Below are 18,319 nucleotides of genomic sequence, written 5' to 3'. Positions count from 1 at the left end.
ATATGAAACTCTAGGTTACTGGTATTCTCTTTTAGCACATTATCTTCTGATTTTTATGGTTTCTTTTGAGAAGATGGCTATGCATCTTACTATTGTCCTTTTAAAGAGAACATATCTTTTCTTTCTGGCTACTTTTAAAATTTGCTCATCTTTTGCTTTCAGCTCTTTTACTTTGATATGCTGGTTATGCTTTTCTTTGTAGTTATTCTGATTATAATTCATAGGACTTCTTGAATGTGTCACTTGAAGTCTTCCATTAAGTTTGTACAACTGTCCCTTATCTTTTCAATTGTATTGTTGCCACAGAATATGGTCTTTATGATACTGATTTTTTTAGATGTGTTGAGACTTGCATTATGGCTGATTTGAGTATAGATTTTTAGAAATATGGCTTGTGAGCTTGAGAAGAATGTATATTCTCTAGTTGTTAGATATGTAATTTTGTTTTATTTCATTTTATTTTTTTATTTTTTGCTTTTTAGGGCCACACCCGAGGTATATGGAAGTTCCCAGGCTAGGGGTCAAATTGGAACTACAGTTGCTGGCCTATGCCACAGCCACGGCAACTCAAGATCCGAGCTGCACTTGCAACCTATACCACAGCTCATGGCATACTGGATCCTTAATCCACTGAGCAAGGTCAGGGATCGAACCCGCAACCTCATGGTTACTAGTCAGATTCATTTCCGCTGAGCCACTATGGTAACTCTGGATATACAATTTTAAACATGTTAATTACGGCAATTTTGTTATACATGTTCTTTAAATATTCTTTATCTGTATTAATTTGTTGTCTTCCAGAGCACCAAAAATTACTAGAGGTATGCTAACATATCCTAGAATGATTTAGAGGTAATTTTACTCTGTGCATCCAAATTTAAAATTGTTACCATCATATAGTGAATTGAAAACTCATCATTTTAAAGTAACCTTCTCTATTCCCAATAATGCTCTTTATCCTACATTTTATTTTATCTAATATTAATGTGGTGATCTCTTCATTGTTTTGATATTTGGTATTTCTTTTTAATTTTTTAAAATTTATTTTTAATTAAAAAATTTTTTTTTTTGCCTTTTCTAGGGCCGCACCCGAGGCACATGGAGGTTCCCAGGCTAGGGGTCCAGTTGGAGCTGTAGCCACCAGCCTACACCACAGCCAAGGCAATGTGGGATCCAAGCCACGTCTGTGACCTACAACACAGCTCATGGCAATGCTGGATCCTTAACCCACTGAGCAAGGCCAGGGATTGAACCCGAGACCTCATGGTTCCTAGTCAGATTCGTTAACAACTGAGCCATGACGGGAACTCTGGTATTTCTTTTTTAATTTTGTTCTTTTAACCTTTCTACATTTTGATATGTTAGGTGTGACTATTATAAATTATTTAGCTGGATTAAAAAAACAGATTTTTTTCTTTTAACTTGTGTTTAATACATTTATATTTATTGTCATTATTGATTTTTTTGACTTGTTTCTATCACAGTAAATTTTCCCATTTTTTTCTTCTTTCCTTCTTTTGCTTTTCTAAGATTTAGTTTTTTAAAGTTTTTTCCTAACCAAAAATTCCCCCACCAATTAAAAAAAATTACATTTTTTAAGTAATTAATATTGAAAATTTATCATACACATGAAATTTAAGTAAGTGTAAAGTAAGTTAATAGGTTAAGTTCACTCCTGAAAAATGCAAGGATCTTAGAACACTTTCCATTGGCTCCTCACTTTTGATTGGTGACTCGAAATCAAAATTTGGAGTCTGATGAATCTCCAAATGCTATTGGAGGCTAGAACTTTAGTTCCATATTTTTTAAATACTATAAATTAGAACTCCTCCCTCCCTTTCTCCTTTCGTTCTTCCTCTTTGTCCTTTTCTTTCTTTTTTATATATATGAAGTTATTTAAAAATTATCTACATCCTTGCCAATTTATTAACTCTTAATTTTGCATTTCAGACTTTTCTTTCTTTCTTTTTTTGTCTTTTGTCTTTTGAGGGCTGCACCCATGGCATATAGAGGTTCCCAGGCTAGGGATCAAATCGGAATTGTAGCTGCCAGCCTATGTCACAGCCATATCAATGCTAGATTTGAGCCGCGTCTGCAACATATACCATGGCTCACGGCAACGCTGGATCTTTAACCCACTGAGCAAGGGCAGAGATCGAACCCGAAACCTCATGGTTACTAGTCGGATTTGCTTCCACTGCGCCAAGATGGGAACTCCTCATTCTTTTCTTTAGCAATAATTTGTTTTCCTTACTAAAGGACATTCTTTAGAAATTCCTATGATGAAGAGGTATTGATGACAAACCCTCTAGTTTTTTTTTTTTTTTGCCTTTTAGGGCTTCACCTGTGGCATATGGAAGCTACCAGGGGTTAGGGGTCGAATCAGAGCTACAGCTGCCAGCCTACACCACAGCTCACAGCAGTGCCAGATCCTTAACCACTGAGCAAGGCCAGGGATGGAACCTGCATCCTCATGGATACTAGTCAGGTTTAAGTGCTAAGCCAAGACAGGAAATCCTCTAGGTTTTTATTCAACCTAAAATATCTTCATTTTATTATTTCTGAAAAGATAGTTTTTCTGAATACATAATTTTAATGTCATTTAATGTTATTTTCTCTCAATTGGGAAGTTATTATTTCCCGCCTTTTTTGCTTTCTATTATTACTGTTGAGAGTCTAAATAGCATTCCTTTTCTTTCAGGTTGCTTTTAAAATCTTGTTTTTGTATTTTGTGATCTGCAATTTCACTACAATGTATCTTTGTGGATTTCTTTTTATTTATCTTGCTTATTATACACTGACTTCCTCTATCAGTTTATGTTATCTCATCAATTTTGGAAAATTCCTGATCATTTTCTCTTCAAATACTGCAGTTCCTCCATCCTATTTTCTTCTTTAGGATTCTGACTTGGATATATTTTAAATTCTTTCATTTTATCCTCCACAATTTTCAATCTCTATCTTAATTTTTTTTTTTTTTTGGTCTTTTCTATGGCCGCACCCAAGGCATATAGAGGTTCCCAGGCTAGGGGTCTAATCAGAGCTGTAGCCGCTGGCCTAAGCCAGAGCCATAGCAATGCAGGGTCTGAGCCATGTCTGCGACATACAACACAGCTCACAGCAATGCCAGATCTTTAACCCACTGAGCCAGGCCAGGGATCGAACCCAAAACCTCATGGTTCCTAGTCAGATTTGTTAACAACTGAGTCACAATGGGAACTCCTCTATCTTAATTTTTATCTCCTTTTTTCTCTAAATTGGATCCTGGATATTTCTTTAAGATAGATCTTCCAGTTCACCAATTCTCTCTTCACTCTAATCTGCAATATAATCCATACATTAAGTGTTCTTTTTCAACAATTACATTTTTTAATTTCCAAAAGTTCTTTTTGTTTTTATTTTTCAAATCTGCAGAATATTTTTGAGAGTCTCTTATAATATATAACTACTCATTCTAGGAAAACATCTTTAATTGTTTGAACAGTTTATATATATAAATTTTATTTTATTTTATTTTTTGCCTTTTTTTGGTCTTTTTTCTTTTTAGGGCCACACCATGGCATATGGAGGATCCCAGGCTAAGGGTCCAATCGGAGCTGTAGCCACCAGCCTACACCACAGCCACAGCAATTCTGAATCCAAGCTGCATCTGTGACCTACGCCACAGCTCATGGCAACTCTGGATCCTTAACCCACTGAAGGAGGCCAGGGATCAAACCCACATCCTCATGGATGCCAATCGGGCTTGTTAACTGCTGAGCCATGACGGGAACTCCAAGTTTATATATAGAAATTTTGTATTCTCTGACAGTTTCAAAATATGAATTCCTTGGAGACTTGAATCTGTTTGGGGTTACTGATGACTTGCAATAATGGTGTCTTCTTTCCTTCTTCCTTTCTTTCTTCCTCCCTCCCTTCCTTCCTTCCTTTCTTCCTGTCTTTCTTGTCCATTTTGGGCCACACCAGTGGCATATGGAAGTTCCCAGACTAGGGGTTGAATCAGAGCTGCAGCTGTAAACCCACACCACAGCCACATGGGATCTGAGCTGAGTCTGTGACCTACACCACAGTTCATGGCATTGCCAGATCCTTAACCCACTGAGCAATGCCAGGGATTGAACCCACATCCTTATGGATACTAGGCAGGTTCATTAACCACTGAGCCATGATGGGAACTCCTTGGTGTCTTCTTTAAATGTGTATTTTATGATTTTCATTTTGAGCTCATATTCGTTTGCTCTTAATCAGTGGGAATCTTCTGGTAATACAATGGGGATGGTAATACAATGGGGATGGTTTTTATCCAGAAAATACTTATTTCTGCTTTTGTTAGGAAACAGAGAGACTACTGACCTGGAACACTGTAGTTCCCTTTGAGAATATCAGCTTAATGTGAGACTCTCAAGTTCAACTTTTGTTCTAGATTCTAGCTCAAAACTTAGCTGTCACAGTTCTAATATTGGTTTGTGCCTTTTTTTTTTTTTTTTTTTTTTTTTTTGTCTTTTTAGGGCTTCACCCATGGCATATGGAGGTTTGCAGGCTAGGGGTCAAATTGGAGCTATAACTGTGGCCTATGCCTCAGCCATAGCAACGCCAGATCTGAACTACATCTTTGACCTACACTATAGCTCATGGAAATGTTGGATCCTTAAGCCACTGAGTGAGGCCAGGGATTGAACCAACATCCTCCTGGATGCTAGGCAGATTTGCTTCCATTGAGCCATGACAGGAACTCCTTTTTAAAAAAAATTTTTTTTTTTGGAACTCCCCCCATTCACATTTTAAAGCATCTTTTCAGTTTATATAAAATGAAATTTTTGTTAACTCCTCATCTCTGGAACTTAGTTCCCCAGTATACTAAAGAGGCAAGACCAAGTTTTCTCTAAGATTTTTCCTAGCACTATCAGTTTGGTATAAGTTGTGAAGCCTGGGGTACATGTTAGTATTCACCACAGCCTCCTCTTATTACCACACTAAATATTATACAGTAGAAAAATGGAGGACACTAGCCACAGCAATCAGACAAGAAAAAGAAATAAAAATTATCCAAACTAGAAGGGAAGAGGTAAAACTGTCACTATTTGCAGATGATATGATACTCTATATAGAGAACCTTGAAGGTGCCACACAAAAACTATTAGAATTAATAAATGAATTCAGGGGATTAAGATGGCAGAATAGAAGGACTGGAGCTCAACTTCTCTCCTAAAAACAACAAAATTTACAACTAAAGGCTGAGCAATCTTCAACCAAATGGACTGGAAACTTTCAGAAAGACATCCTACTCCAGAAGACAAAGAGGAGGCCATATCGAGAGGTAGGAGGGACAATTACATGATACAAGCAACCCTATACCCCTGGTGGGAAGCCCCACAGACTGGAAAGTAACTGTTTCACAGAGACTCACCTACAGGAGAGTTCTGAGCCCCACATCAATCTCCCACGTGTGGGGATCTGGCACTGGGACAAAGAGCCCCCAGAGCATCTGGCATTGAAGGCCAGTGGGGCTTGTGCCCAGGAGCTCCACAGGACTGGGGGAAATGGAGACCCCATTCTTAAAAGGCACACACAGATTTTCACATGCACTGGGTCCCAGGGAAAAACAAAGTCTCCATAGGAATCTGGGTCAAACCTAACTGCAGTTCTTGGAGGACCTCCTGGGAAAACAGGGGTGAATGTAGCTGTTGTGGGGGAAGGACATTGGAAGCAAAGATAAGTCATCAGCATGCCTTTCTCTGGAGGTGGCCATTTTGGGAAAATCTGGCCCCACCCATCAGTGCTGAGAATCCCCAGGCCAACAACAATCCAGGTGGGATCACAGCCCCACCCAACAGTTAACAGGCTGCTTAAAGACCTCCTAGGCAGCAGTGCCTCCAATCTCACCCAGAGACAAAGCCACACCCACCAGAGGGATAGGAATCAGCTCCACCTACTATTGAGCAGGCATCAGTTCCTCCCATCAGGAGGTCTCCATACCAACTTCAAGCCACAAGGGGGGAAGACACAAGAAGTAAGAAAGGTTACAACTCTATTATCTGTCAAAAGGTCATCACACCAAAAACCTATAAAAATGAAAAGACAGAGAACTATAACTCAGATGAGGGAGAAAGAAAAACCCCAGAAAAACAGCTAAGTGATGAGGAGATTCTCAGCCTCCAGGAAAAAGACTTTACACTGTTGATGCTGAAGATGATGCAAGACATTGGAAATAAACTGGAGGAAAAGATGTATAACTTACAGGAAACACTGAGCAAAGAAATACAAGATATAAAACTTAAGCAAGTAGATGTGCAAAATACAATAACTGAAATAAAAAATTCATTAGAAGGAGTTCCCGTCATGGCTCAGTGGATAACGAATCCAACTAGGAACCATGAGGTTGTGGGTTAGATCCCTGGCCTTGCTCAGCGGGTTAAGAATCTGGCGTTGCCGTGAGCTGTGGTGTAGGTTGCAGACGTGACTCGGATCTGGCATTGCTGTGGTCCTGGTGTAGGCTGGTGGCTACAGACCCCTAGCCTGGGAACCTCCATATGCCGTGGGAGTGGCTCTAGTAGAGGGAAAAAGGCAAAAAAAAAAAAAAAAAAAAAAATTCATTAGAAGCAGCCAACAGCAGAATACAGGAGGTAGAAGAATAAATAAGTGAGGTGGAGGACAGATTAATGGAAATCACGGATGCAGGACAGAAAAGAGAAAAAAGATTGAAAACAAATGAAGAGAGTCTCAGAGAACACTGGGACAACATTAAACGCACCAACATCTGTATTATAGGAATGCCAGAAGGAGAAGAGAGAGAGAAGGGGAAAATATTCAAAGAGATAATAGCCAAAAACTTCCCTAACATGGGAAAGGAACCACTCACTCAAATCCAGGAAGCACAACTAGTACCATACAAAATAAACCCAAGGAGGAATACCCTGAGACACATATTAATCCAACTGACCAAAATTAAAGACAAAGAGAAAATATTGAAAGCAGCCAGGGAAAAGAAACAAATAACATACAAGGGAACCCCAATAAGGTTATCAGCAGATTTTTCAGCAGAAACTCTGCAGGCCAGAAGGGAGTGGCATGATATACTTAACATGATGAAAGGAAAAAACCTCCAGCCAAGACTCCTTTACCCAGCAAGGCTCTCATTCAGATTTGAAGGAGAAATCAAAAGCTTCACAGATAAGCAAAAGCTAAGAGAATTCAGCACCACTAAACCAGCTTTACAACAAATACTAAAGGAACTTCTCTAGGCAGAAAAGAAAAGGCCGCAACCAGAAACAAAAATACCACAAATGACAAGGCTCACCAGTAAAGGTATATAAACAGTAAATATATAAATCATCCACACACAATTATGCCACCAAAATCAGACATCATGAGAAGAGGAGGGTACAAATGCAGGACACTGGAGATGCACTTGCAATCAAGAAAAAAAAAACAACTTAAAACAATGTTGTGTATATATATATATAGACTTATATCAAAACTACAGAATAACTGCAAACCAAAACTCTACAATTAATACACACACAAATGAGAAAAAGCAACTCAAATACAACACTAAAGATGGTCACCAAACCCCAAGAGGAGAGAACAAGAGAAGAAGGGAAGAAAAAAGAGCAACAAAACCAAATCCAAAGCAATTAATAAAATGGCAACAAGAATATACATATCAATAATTACCTTAAATGTGAATGGACTAAATGCCCCAACCAAAAGACACAGACTGGCTGAATGGATACCAAAACAAGACCCATACATATGTTGTCTTCAAGAGACCCACTTCACTTCTAGGGACACATACAAATTGAAAGTGAGAGGATGGAAGACAATATTCCATGCAAATGGGAATCAAAAGAAAGCTGGAGTAGCAATACTCACATCAGACAAAATAGACTTTAAAATGAAGACTGTTTTAAGGGACAAGGAAGGTCACTACCTAATGATCAAAGGATCACTCCAAGAAGAAGATATAACAATTTTAAATATCTACGCACCCAACATAGGTTCACCACGATATATAAGGCAACTGCTAACAACCTTAAAAGGACAAATCGACAATCACACAATCATAGTGGGGGACTTTAACACCCCACTTACAGCAATGGACAGATCATCCAGACAGAAAATGAATACAGAAACACAGGCCCTGAATGAAGCATTAGACCAGATGGACTTAATAGATATTTATAGGACATTCCATCCAAAAGCAACAGAATGCACATTCTTCTCAAGTGCACATGGAACATTCCCTAAGATTGATAACATCCTGGGCTACAAATTCAACCTTGGTAACTTAAGAAAACTGAAACCATGTCAAGCATCTTTTCTGACCACAAGGCTACACGACTGGAAATCAACAACAAGTAAAAAACTGCAAAAAAACACAAACACGTGGAGACTAAACAACGACTAGATCACTGAAGGAATCAAAGAAGAAACTAAAAAATACCTAGAAGCAAATGACAACAAAGACATAACAGTCCAAAACCTGTGGGATGCAGCAAAAGCCATTCTAAGAGGAAAGTTTAGAGCAATACAAGCCCACCTCAGGAAACAAGAGAAAGCTCAACTAAACAAGCTAACTTTACATCTAAAGCATTAGGTCTTGTCTGTTCTCGAGAGAGAACAGACAAGACCTAAAGTTAGTAGAAGGAAAGAAATCATAAAGATCAGAGCAGAAATCAGTGAAATAGAAACGAAGAAAACCATTGAAAAGATCAATGAAATGAAAAGCTGGTTCTTTGAAAAGATCATCAACATGATAAGCCCTTAGCCAGACTTATTAAGAAAAAAAGAGAGAAGACTCAAATCAATAAAATTAGAAATGAAAAAGGAGACGTAACAACGGACATCACAGAAATACAAAGGATCACAAGAGACTACTATATGCAACTATATGCCAATAAAATAGAAAACCTAGACGAAATGGACAAATTCTTAGAAAAGTACAATCTTCCAAGAATAAACCAAGATGAAAGAGAAAAGATGAATGGACCAATCACAAGAACTGAAATTGAAACTGTGATTAAAAAACTTCCAATAAACAAAAGTCCAGGACCAGATGGCTTCACAGACGAATTCTATCAAACATTCAGAGAAGAGTGAACACCTTTCCTTCTGAAACTATTTCAAAAAATCACAGAGGAAGGGACACTCCCAAACTCAGTCTATGAGGCCACCATCACCCTGATACCAAAACCAGACAAAGATACCACAAAAAAAGAAAATTACGAGGAGTTCCCATTGTGGCTCAGTGGTTAACGAATCTGACTAGGAACCATGAGGGTGTGGGTTTGATCCCTGGTCTTGCTCAGTGGGTTAAGGACCTGGCATTGCTATGTGCTGTGGTGTACGTTGCAGACGTGGCTCGGATCCTGTGTTGATGTGGCTCTGGCGTAGGCTGGTGGCTATGGCTCCGATTCGACCCTTTGCCTGGGCACCTCCACATGCTGCAGAGGTGGCCCTAGAAAAGGCAAAAGACAAAAAAAAAAAAAAAAAAAAAAAAAAAAAAAGAAAGAAAGAAAGAAAGAAAATTACAGGCCAATTTCACTGATAAACATAGATGCAAAAATTCTCAAATCACATCCAACAATACATTAAAAGGATTGTACATCATGATCAAGTGGGATTTATCCCAGGTATGCAAGGGGTCTTCAATATCCGCAAATCCATCAGGGTGATACACCACATTAACAAACTGAAGACTAAAAACCATATGATCCTCTCAATATACAAAGAAAAAGCCTTTGACCCATTTCTGATAAGAGCCCTTCAGAAAGTGGGCATAGAGGGAACCTACCTTGGCATAATAAAAGCCATATATGACAAATCCACAGCTAACATTATTCTCAATGGTGAAAAGCTGAAAGAATTCCCTGAGATCAGGAATAAGACAAGGATGTCTGCTCTTGCCACAACTACTCAACATAGTGTTGGAAGTCCTAGCCATGGCAATCAGAGAACTAAAAGAAATCAAAGGAATCCAGATTGGAAAGGAAGAAGTAAAACTATCACTATTTGCAGATGACATGATACTATACCTAGAGAATCCTAAAGACTCTACCAGAAAACTGTTAGAGCTCACCCATGAATTTGGCAAAGTCTCAGGATACAAAATTAATACACAAAAATCAACAGCATTTCTAAATACTAACAATGAAAGATCAGAAAGAGAAATTAGGGAAGCAATCCCATTTATCATTGCATCCAGAAGAATAAAATACCTAAGAGTAAACCTACCTAAAGACCTGTACTCTGAAAACTATAAGATGCTGATGAAAGAAATCAAAGAGGACACAAACAGATGGAAAGACATCCCATGCTCTTGGATTGGAAGAGTCAATATCATCCAAATGACTATACTACTCAAGGCAACCTACAGATTCAATGCAATCCCTACCAAATTACCAAGGACATTTTTCACAGAACTCAAAACAAAATATTTTAAAGTTTGTTTGGAAGCACAAAAGACCCAGAATGGCCAAAGAGATCATGAAAAAGAGAAATGGAGCTGGAGGAATCAGGCTCCCAGACTTCAGACTATACTACAAAGCAACAATCATAAAAAATGTATGGTACTGGCACAAAGACAGACATATTGATCAGTGGAACAGAAGAGAAAGCTCAGAATTAATCCCACACACCTACAGCCAACTACTTTATGACAAAGGAGGCAAGAATATACAATGGAGAAAAAACAGCCCCTTCAACAAGTGGTGCTGGGAAAACTGGACAGCCACATGTATAAGAATGAAATTAGCACACTCCCTAAGACCACACACAAAAATAAATTCAAAATGGATTAAAGCCCTAGATATAAGACCAGATACCATTAAACTCTTAGAGGAAAATATAGGTCAAACACTCTCCAACAGAAAGGACAGCAGGGAGTTCCCGTCATGGCGCAGTGGTTAACGAATCTGATTAGGAACCATGAGGTTGCGGGTTCGATCCCTGGCCTTGCTCAGTGGGTTAGGGATCTGGCATTGCTGTGAGCTGTGGTGTAGGTTGCAGATGCGGCTCGGATCCCACGTTGCTGTGGCAGCTACAGCTCTGATTGGACCCCTAGCCTGGGAACCTCAATGTGCCGTGGGAGCGGCCCTAGAAAAGGCAAAAAGACAAAAAAAAAAAAAAAAAAAAAAGAAAAAAGAAAGGACAGAAACATCTTCTCAGATCCACCTCTTAGAGTGATGGCAATAAAAACAAAAATAAACAAATGGGACCTAATTAAACTTAAAAGTTTCTGCATAGCAAAGGAAACCCTAAACAACACAAAAAGACAACCCACAGAATGGGAGAAAATATTTGCAAATGAAGTGACTGACAAGGGAGTAATCTCCAAAATTTACAAACACCTCCTACCACTCAATACCAAAAAAACAAACAACCCCATCAAAAAATGGGCCGAAGATCTAAACAGCCTACTCTCCAAAGAAGACATATGGATGGCCAGAAAAGGCATGATAAGATGTTCTACATCACTCACTTTTAGAGAAATGCAAATCAAAACCACTCTGGGATATCACCTTACACCAGCCAGAATGGCCATCATCAAAAAGTCTACAAACAATAAGTGCTGGAGAGGGTGTGGGGAAAAGGGAACCCTATTACACTGCTGGTGGGAATGTAAACTGGTGCAACCACTGTGGAAAACAGCATGGAGATGCCTCAGAAAACTAAAAATAGAACTACCATTTGACCAAGCAATCCCACTCTTGGGCATCTATCCAGAGAAAACCATGACTCCCAAAGACACATGTACTCCAATGTTCATTGCAGCACTATTTTCAATAGCCAAGACATGGCAACAACCTAAATGTCCATTGACAGAGGAGTGGATCAAGAAGATGTGGCACATATACACAACGGAATATCACTCAACCATTAAAAGGAACGAAATACCAGCATTTTTAGCAACATGGATGGACCTAGAAATTATCATGCTAAGTGAAGTCAGTCAGACAATGAGACACCAACACAAATGCTATCACTGACATGTGGAATCTGAAAAAAGGACACAATGAATTTCTTTGCAGAACAGATGCTAACTCACAGACCTTGAAAAATTATGGTTTCCCAAGGGGACCGTTCAGGGGGTGGGGGGATGTGCTGGGGTTGTGGGATGGAAATCATTGTATTGTGATGATCATTGCACAACTATAAATGTAACAAATTCATTGAGTAATAAAAAATTTAAAAAAATAAATGAATTCAACAGGTAGCAGAATACAAAATTAATATACAGAAATATGTTGCATTTCTTTTTCTTTCTTTTTTTTTTTTTTTAAGGGCCATATCTGCAGCGTATGGCAATTCCCAGGCCAGGAGTTGAACTGGAGCTACAGCTGCTGGCCTATGCCACAGCCACAGCAATGTCAGGTCTCAGCTGCATCTGCAACTTACACCATAACTCATGGCAATGGTGGATCCTCAACCCACTGAGCGAGGCCAGGGATCAAATCTGTGTTCTCATGGATACTAGTCAGGTTTGTTACTGCTGAGCCATGACAGGAACTCTTCTGTTGCATTTCTTTAGAGTAACAATGAAATATCAGAAAGAGAAGGTAAAAATAGATGAAAGACCTATACACTGAAAACTATATAACACTGATAAAGAAAATTGATGATTCAAAGAAATGGAAAAATATCTTATGCTCTTGGATTAGAAAAATTAATATTGTTAAAATGGCCATACTGCTCAAAGTGATCTGCAGATTTAAAGCAATCCCTATCAAAATACCATAACATTTTCACAGAATTAGCACAAATAATCCTAAAACTTATACAGAACTACAAAAGACCCAGAATTTCCAAAGTAATCCTGAGGAAAAGGAATAATGCCAGAGGTATACCCTTGCAGACTTCAGAAAACACTACAAAGCTACAGTGATCAAAACAGCATGGTTCTGGCACAAAAGCAGACATATAAATCAGTGAAACAGAACAGAGAGCCCAGAAATAGACCCACACACCTATGGTCAATTAATCTTCAACAAAGGAGGCAGGAATTTATACAATGGAGAAAAGATAGTCTCTTCAACAAGTGGTTTTGGGAAAGCTGGATAGCTTCATGTACATCAATGAAATTTCAACGGTCTCTTGTACCATGTATGAAAATGAACTCAAAATGGTTTAAAGATCAAAATATAGGAGCTCCCGTTGTGGCTCAGCAGTAATGAACCCGACTAGTATCCACGAGGACGCAGGTTTGATCCCTGGCCTTACTCAGTGGGTTAAAGATCTGGCATTGCCGCGAGCTGTGGTGTAGGTTGCAGACGTGGCTCAGATCCCATGTTGCTGTGGCTATGGCATAGGCCAGCAGCTACAGCTCCAATGTGACCCCTAGCCTGGGAACCTCCATATGCTCCGGGGGTGGCCCTCCTCCAAAAACATAAAAAAAATATAAGACATGCACCATAAAACTCCTAGAAAAGAACATAGGCAAGACATTCTAGGACATGAATCATATCAATATATTCTTAGATCAGTCTCCCTAGGCAAAAGAAATAAAAGTAGAAATAAACAAATGGGACCTAGTCAAACTTACAAGCTTTTGCACAGCAAAGGAAACTATAAACAAAATGAAAAGATAAGCTACAAAATGGGAGAAAATATTTGCGAACGATGTGACCAACAAAGGGTTAATATCCAAAATATACAAACAGCTCTTGTAACTCAATATCAAAAAACTAAACAACCAATCAAAAAAAATGGACAGAAGTCCTGGACTGACATTTCTCCAAAGTACACATACAGATGGCCAGCTTGCAAAAATGTTCAACATTACTAATTATTAGAGAAATGCAATTCATAACCACAATGAGGTTATCAACTTACACTGGTCAGAATGGCCAACATCAAAATCTACAGGAGTTCCTGTTGTGGAGCAGTGGAAAAGAATCCGAGTAGCATCCATGAGGATGCAGTTTGATCCCTGGCCTTGCTCAGTGGGCTGGGGATCCAGCACTGCCGTGAGCTGTGGTGTAGGCTGCAGATGCAGCTTGGATCTCGAGCTGCTGTGACTGCAGTGTAGGCCGGCAGCTGCAGCTCCAATTTGACCCCCAGCCTGGGAACCTCCATATGCCAGGGGTAAAAAGCAAAAAAAAAAAAAAAAAGTCTACAAATAATAAATGCTGGAGAGGGTATGGAGAAAAGGGAACCCTCTTACATTGTTGGTAGAAATGTAAACTGGTGCAGCCACTATGGAAAACAGTGTGGAGGTTCCTTAAAAAACTAAAAACATAACTACCACGTGATCCAGCAATCCTACTCCTGGGCATATATCCAGAAAAGACAAAAGCTCTAATTTGAAAAGATACATGCACCCCAAGGTTCATAGCAGCACTATTTATAATAGCCAAGACAAAGAAACAAGCCAAATGCCCATCAACTGATGATCAGTTTAAGAAGATGTGGTTTACAAGTAGGGTGACCACATGTCTTGATCTGCCCAGGATAGCCCCAGTTTATGCCACCATAATTATTATTAGTAACCTCCTCTATCAGATCTTACTTGTAAGTTGCATGATGTGGGGAACATCAGCATAGAGAAGCACACATATCAAAGTAAGTTTGAGAAATAGAACAGCATAAGAAGGATGGGACAAGTCAGCATCTGGAAAACCAGGGTAGAGCCTACAGCAATAATTATGTAGACAGAGCTATTTATTTTATTTTTTGCCCTTTTTTTTTTTTTTTTTTCCCCCAGGGCTGCACCCATGGCATATGGAAGTTCCCAGGCTAGGGGTTGAATTGGAGCTGCAGCTGCCGGCCACTGCAATGCAGGATTTGAGCAGCGTCTGCAACTTACACCACAGCTCACAGCAACAATGGATCCTTAATTAACCCAGTGAGTGAGGCCAGGTATCAAACCCACTTCCTCATGGATCCTAGTCGGGTTTGTTACCAGTGAGCCACAACTGGAACTCCCTAGAGAGAGCTTTTTAATTTACTTTCACATAAATGAAAATGGAGTTTATTGTTTGGCAGGATAAACAGTAAATACAATGTTTTGCTTTTGAGATATATATATATATATATATATATATATATATATATATATATGAAAAGACTAAAACACATTAAATAAACTCAGTGACAATTAGCCAATGGCTAGAAGTGTTATTAAGAACACAGGTTTCAGCTCCTAGGGCACAGCGTGATTAACTTCCTTTTTGCATCTTGCTCACTTATCACATCACCCTTCCTTCTGAGCCAAAACTTGGCTTCAGTTTCCTTTTGTGGCAGCCACTGCCAATTGCTGAGAGGGGGCACATGAAATAACACCCATCTATGGACATACCACCCTGAACAAGCCTGAAATAACACCTATCTGTGTCCTTTGTCATTTCATTCTATCTTCTCCTAATGTCAGAATGGGGACACACACAGCTCTGGGTTTTGCAAGAAAACAAATGTTCTCCTATTTTATCTACTGCAAAGCTTTTGGAAGACAGACAATAGGATTCGTACACTCACTATTTTCAACAAATATTTACATTTCATTGAAGAAAAAGAGATATTGAACTCAGATGTTAAGGCAAAAGTAACATCCAGACCTCATGGTGGACAGAGGTGAAGAACTACAAGGTTTCCAAGTCAGCAGCAACAAGGAACACACCTGTGAGAAAGAAGCTGTAGTGCTCACGTTATTCCACAGAGGGGCACTCCAAGCTCATCACTGAAAACACCCTCTTCGTTCTTTCAGTGAGCCCAAGTGCTTCCAATCTTTTTTCACACCTGGGGATTATTAAATGGGTAAAATTAAAAGTACATTGGCAGGAGTCTGTATGATCTAGGCAAAACCATTTAAACACCAATCTCTATGATTCCAGCAACGTATTCTAAATTAATTCACGTTTAAAGATGTAGCAGAACAATTGAACTCCAGATCTTTTTGGGTCCTCCATTATATGAAGATGAAATAATAATACAAAAGATGGAATAATTTGGAGGCAAAACAATTCCCATTCAAAGCTTTAGTATGGCTCATCAGAAAACTATAGTCAGTCCTACCTCAAATCGCTCATGCCTTCATCAGAAAGGGCAACATAGAATTCAAATTACACCTGGGATAAACAGAATTTTAGATAAATATGCGTCAGGTCTCAAACACATATTCAATATCTTTATGCCTTTGTCCAGGTCACAAATCTTTCAATATTTCCAAAGGCCCGACAGCATTTCTAAATCATCAGTGCATGAAGTTAGGACCACGCTTTGATGATGCAAATACAAGTGTATGGGGTGGTCTTTATAATTTGTTTCTCACATTACAAGATAAAACAATCAAAGGGGCGACCCTTACCTTTCCTAGTAAATAAAAAAAGACTTTGAGAACCAAATTCTGGAAGGCTGGCGTCAATGCCACCCGGCGCGCTGACCTCTTTGACAGCCAGCGAGCGGCGGCGAGGAAGGAGCCCACTGCGCGGAGCCCGCGAGTTTCCGTCGGCGAGGGGGCGCCGGGCGCTCTCCACCGCTCGCTCGGGAACAAGGAAAGGGCTAATTGGTTTGCACCTGAATAGCGAATTTAAAAGACAACCTTAAAAGCCCAAGGAAGCAGCAGCCCAGATTGTGGAGCAGCAGAGCAGCGGGCTTTGAGGGTCCCTGGGGCGAAAGGGGAAGGGGCGGCGCGCTCGGCCGCGGGCAGATGGATTCCTGGCTCCCAGGGTCGGCGCGCGGTGGGGGCGGCCGCCATCAACATCTCTCACTTGGTTTAAGTTTATTCTGGGCCACCGCGAGTGGGAACAGGAAATGTTCAGTCTTTCATGTCCGCTGGCGGATTGCAGTTTTGCACCTCCCGGAGAGCACTGATTAGTCGGTGGAGTTCTGCCGCGTTTGAAGTTCACCATTTATTATTAAAGAGAAGTGACAGTGATTAGTTCTGAGTCCTCAGAGAGCTAAATAAATATTTACTAAATAACAAGGTTCAGCCCTACAGAAACGGCTCAAACAGGTTTCTGAATTCCCGGCGAGGGCCCGAAGTGCCTCCCCCAGGCAGGAAGTGGAGTTGTGGACTTCCCGCCGGAGGCTGCCATCTGCAGACGGCGCGTCGCTGGGGACCTTTGTGAGTCAGGGCGAAACCAGAAAACCCCAGTCCTGAGTCCAAGTCGGTGGTCTGCGGTTTTAAATGATTTTATAGGCTATGTTTCTCCTAAGAAGGCAGAGATGACTGTCAAGCTCAACTATGAACCTTCCTTTTAAAACAATTTAAACAATAAAGAAGCATTTTATTGCTCAATTAAGAGGATTATTTCTATCGCTTTCAACTTTAGGACTTTCTTAGCCCCAGTATGCTCCCAGATTTACTCAGATCGTGAAAATTTTTAAATGGTCTTTTTAGAGCATATTTAGACGGTTTATTTGGCGAATAACTTACAAGATGGCATGGTTGACAATAACATTAATATTGGTTATTTTAAAAGCTATTTTTTTGTTAGACTAGCTTTAACTGTAGAAAATGTAGAACGTACATTAGCCACACATTGATATCATGCTATCAGTATCTCCAGTTTTTGTATCATAATTTTTCAGCCATATTTTTTTTTCCTGAGAATTTTTTCTTTTTTCTTTCCTTTTTTTTTCTTTTTTGCTGTGCCCATGGCATGTGGAAGTTCCTGGACCAGGGATGGAACCCATGCTACAACAGTGATCTAAGAGTCACGTCAGCACAGTGACAACACAATGTAGCACAAGAGAACTCATAATTTTATTTTATTTTATTTTTTTGCTTTTTAGGGCCGCACCGGTGGCATATGTAGCTTCCCAGGCTAGGGGTTGAATCTGAACTACAGCTGCTGGCCACAGCCACCACCACCACCACCGCCACAGCAACGCAGGATCCAAGCTGTGTCTGTGACCTACACCACAGCTCAAGGCAAATGCCAGATCCTTAATCCACTGAGTGAGGCCAGGGAGCCCGAAACCTCATGGTTTCTAGTCGGATTTGGTTCTGCTGCACCACAACGAGAACTCCAGAACTCTGATAATTTTCTAATGACAAATATTTTTAGAAAACATTACTAGTTGTTGGACATTAAGGGAGTTTCCAGCCTCCACTATTACAGACTGTACAATTAACATTGTTGTATATAAATCTGTTTGCATCTTTCTGATTATTCCCTTAGGAAAAATTCCCAGGTATGTAATTATCAAGACAAAGCATTAAGAAAAATTTTAAGCTTCTTAGTGTATCTTGCCAAATTTATAGATTGTAAATTGAAGGCATTTAATAGGTAAAACACCATTTTAATTTGAATTTCTTTGGTTAAGAGCCAGAGTTAGTATCATACCATGAACTTTTTCAGAGTAGGGCCATTTTTTGGTC

At 39.7% G+C, this 18,319-nt stretch overlaps 1 long non-coding RNA gene across 3 annotated transcripts in view; it reads right to left on the bottom strand.

Annotated features, from left to right (window-relative positions):
* Nucleotides 1–17,395, bottom strand: part of LOC106508004 — an 87,374-nt gene extending 69,979 nt beyond the window's left edge. Inside the window, exons 1-2 of one of the 3 annotated variants that reach the window (XR_001304490.2) lie at nucleotides 16,301–17,395; nucleotides 15,614–15,732 (exon numbers count right to left, since the gene is read on the bottom strand). This is a non-coding gene — a long non-coding RNA (uncharacterized LOC106508004). The remainder of the gene's footprint in view (nucleotides 1–15,613; nucleotides 15,733–16,300) is intronic. The other 2 variants (XR_002337763.1, XR_002337764.1) reach the window with 2 other exon arrangements.

The sequence above is a fragment of the Sus scrofa genome, chromosome 13 (genome assembly GCF_000003025.6).
Source record: "Sus scrofa isolate TJ Tabasco breed Duroc chromosome 13, Sscrofa11.1, whole genome shotgun sequence".
Classification (NCBI taxonomy): domain Eukaryota; kingdom Metazoa; phylum Chordata; class Mammalia; order Artiodactyla; family Suidae; genus Sus; species Sus scrofa.
The sequence above is the reverse complement of the archived record's forward strand: the minus strand, read 5'-3'. Positions and strand labels throughout refer to the sequence as shown.